The following is a 3773-nucleotide window of genomic DNA, read 5'->3' as shown; positions in this document are numbered from 1 at the left end:
CTTTAACTGGGTTCCCCGAATGATATAGTTACGCTGTAGGGAGTTATTCTCCTTCCATAAATTCATTACGACGCATTTTTCCAAATACATAGGTACCGAGGAACCAATTGCTGAGCGTTTTGGTCTGCAAAATATCGATGTGAAATCAATCCGTATAAAATATTAATTAGTACAAAAATTAAGCTACAATTAATGCTGTTCATTGAAAGTAATGTTTTTTATGATGCACTTTATCGAATCAGTTACATTTCAACCGTAATCCTACCGAGTGAAAATACTCTATTCACTGAGAAGCGATCTCAGTCACCAACTGCTGAATAAAATAACAGTGCGCAGAGTATTTTCTTGACAACACGTGGTCATACATTGCCTAAACCAAATGCAGTGCTTGGCTTCAAGTCTGTACGGTGGGCTCCTCAACGCTAATCTTCTATAACATTACAATATTCTAGCTAAAAATGAGTGTAATCTGATGCCTTTTTTTATTTAAAAAAATAATTAATTTTATAGTCATTCAGAATTCAAAAAAATTTTAAGAAATGGGTAATGAAAGTGAAGAGGTAAACCTACTTAAAAAACACCAACTATGTTTTCCCAAATTTCATTTAAAGTGTGAAACATAAATGGGTTCTATTTATATAATTTATATAATAATAGGGGTGACTTTTCATCCATGGATTATGGCGCTTGGAGAAATACGAATTTCTGGTGTTTTAGAACAACATATCGACATGCTTAAAAAAGTGGGCTAGTTGTAAGCAATGTGTATCAATATTTACGACATTCTTGAACAATGGTACAGAGAGATACACTTTTTGGTCAATCCATTTATTTTTCGTTTCCGTAGTTAATCGTAGATAACTCCTTAGTTTTTGATCTTGTCAAATCGGATGAAATCGAAGAAACTATTACAACGCTGTTCATGAATGACAAACTGCACTAATAAAATTGGTATAACTAGGAAACCATGAGTTGTTTCAGTTCCAGAAAAAATTAGTTCTCCAATTGAAGCCATGAACTTCATAAAGGTGGTAAACGAAGTCCTTAAGTCCTTAACGAAATCCTCCCGGCGGGAATTAGGGATGAATAGTTTTTATGCACATTTTGAGGCTGCTACAGCTGTTGTTTCGATTAATTTCTATTAATAGATCATTTTCGTATATACAAATCTATTCGAGGGGAAAAGTCAAAGTGTCTTCAATTCCATTACAGATTTTAAGATGTGCAGTGAAGACGCCGACATAGACTCACTCAAACTAATGCAATAAGGAGATGCAGGGGACACAATACGACTTAGTCTCTCTTGGTTTTGATAAGTGTTTTATATCCATTTGTGGTACACAAATACCTGTGATCAGACTTCCTCATGATATTTTTCAAATGTAACTTAGGTCCAAATTCATGATTTGGAACTAATTTTAATGCTTAAAAAATCCATTGATCGAATTTCAAGATGTCAAATTAAGTGATTCAAGTTTTCCTTTCAAATTGAAAAAAGCTAAGAAACTGCTCTGTTTTTTCTTGAATTAATTTAGCTATGAAATTAAAAGTACCAGGGAATAAAATTCATATGAAAAGGATTTAAAGCAATGTAAATAATTCGATAGAGTAACTGAATGCACTCCTGCGTGTTCTAATATGCAATGATTTAGGAGTCCCAATAACAGGGTCGGAACAGTACCGGTCAATACTCAAAAATACCACTCAAGCCAATAATAATTTTATATTTTTATCATTAAATAACACCTTTCATGAGAAAACGTATATGTACATGTTAAAAGCGCTTCATGTTGAAGATGCAGAAACCATAGTTTTTCATATTGTTCATCGATAAAAGGTTTCGCCTTATAAATTTTTTGCTCTAAAATACCGAATTATTTGACACAATAGCAACTAAAAATGCAATTAGTAATGGAGCTTATTTTGATACAGTGCTTTACTCGCTTTTGCTCGCTGGAGTGTATCAGCCCCCCCCCCCCCCCCTCCAGACCCCTCCGGAAAAAGCCTGCGGCCTTGTCTGGTCACTATGCTAGTTCTTACAATTTTTGTCTGCCATTTGTATCTTAATGATAGCGTTTTCAGTGATATCTAAACTTAGCTTGATTAAAACGGGTAGGTGGAGAGTGTAAAATGTGAGGTGTTGAAATGACGGCTGTGTTCCCGATAGTTTTACAGGCATCTGCTGAAATTTGTTGTGAGGCATGAAGAGTAATGAGAGTTCTATGAGGCGTATCTCGGATGATATTTTTATTAGGTATGCGCCGATGTAAGGGAAGTTATTAAACTATTACATGTAATTTTTCTTCGATTTTAACAAATTTTCTGAAGAATGTGGTATTGTTTTTTGAATTTTTTTCCTGCAAACATTTTATCCCTCTAAGTAACGAAAATTGCGTAATCACGTAATCCTCTCCAAGAAAGATTTTTCTACGGCCATAACCGATCGAAATGGAAGCTACCGATCATTTGCTATTACCTGTTGGGCAATTTCGAGCAAGTTGTATCCTATGACGTCACACCCTATCTCACTCCGTTTTTGAGATAGCAATTTACGAAATGTGAAATTTGCACGATTTGGCCAAATGTAAAAGTGCTCCAAGCGGTCTGAAAAGTCCTCGACGTATCACGTAGTCTAGAGTCTAAAACTGACATTTTTGAGAAATGGAGTTTTGGACCCCACCAAAATGTCTAAACATGCCTTTCTGGGTAAAAATGTGATAAGAAAACAGTTTTCAAACTTTTTTAAATTGTAATTTTAAAGCGTTCACCTTAAACAAAAATAAACATTTTTCTATGCAATCACCACCTCTTGCGCAGAATAAACTGATAAAATATCAGCTACGATGAGGGATTTACATTTAATTAAAAACTCATGTAAACTTCCATGTTTTTATTTTCTTCGAACTTAAAAGAAAATAATGAACCACCTTGGTATTGCCTAAAATCACTTGTTTTAAATTTTACAGATAAAGTATTACATGACCAACACCAAAACGTGTGCACAATTGTTTAACACTTGACAGTGCTGCGATGCATTTAAATTTTTCATCATATATTTGAGATTTTAGTAGTAATTGTGCGTTGTAATGACTATTTACAAAGAGACTCTGATTTTAGGCGTTGATTTCGATGCAAATTTTTTGTTTTAAATGTGTAGACTTTTATCTGTAACATTAAACGTGGGACCATAAGCAAAGTAGAATGGTATATTTTCTTCCCTTTAGTTGGAATAAAAACGTGTTTCTAAACTGATTTTTTCCATTTAATTTATTATTTTCTAAATTAAATTTAATTAAAGTGAGGACTATAGGGCTACCAAAAATGTTCACTTCATAAAGTGCTAAAAAGCTAAGCCTAAAACGAAGGAATACGTGCAAGACAAATCTTTAGAAAGAATTTTAAAAAATTGTAAGGAGAAAGTTATGAATGTTTCCAGATTCGAACCAGTAACCTTCGTTATCCGTAGCGCCAGACGACATCTTAATTAGTTTCGTAGAATATTACCATTAAAACTAATCAAATTTTGTTTATAATAATCTCAATACAGCAATAATACATATATTCATTAATTTTAAAAAGGATCTTCCATTCTCTAAAACCAGTTTCTGGGTTATGCGAAATATACATATAACAAAATTGCCATTTAGAAAAAAAAGTTGCTATATAAAAAAAAAACAAATGCCCCCTCCAAACATATGTATTGCCGTGACCAGGATTCGAACCTGGGTTGCTGCGGCCACAACGCAGAGTACTGACCACTATACGATCACGGC

General features: G+C 33.7%; 1 non-coding gene across 1 annotated transcript; it reads right to left on the bottom strand.

The window, feature by feature from the left end:
- Positions 1 to 3701: 3701 nt before the first annotated feature.
- Trnah-gug lies at positions 3702 to 3773 on the bottom strand. The gene has a single exon. It is a non-coding gene; the product is annotated as a tRNA-His (tRNA).

The sequence above is a fragment of the Ischnura elegans genome, chromosome 7, assembly GCF_921293095.1.
Source record: "Ischnura elegans chromosome 7, ioIscEleg1.1, whole genome shotgun sequence".
NCBI lineage: Eukaryota > Metazoa > Arthropoda > Insecta > Odonata > Coenagrionidae > Ischnura > Ischnura elegans.
This window is presented reverse-complemented; position numbering and strand designations above follow the sequence as displayed.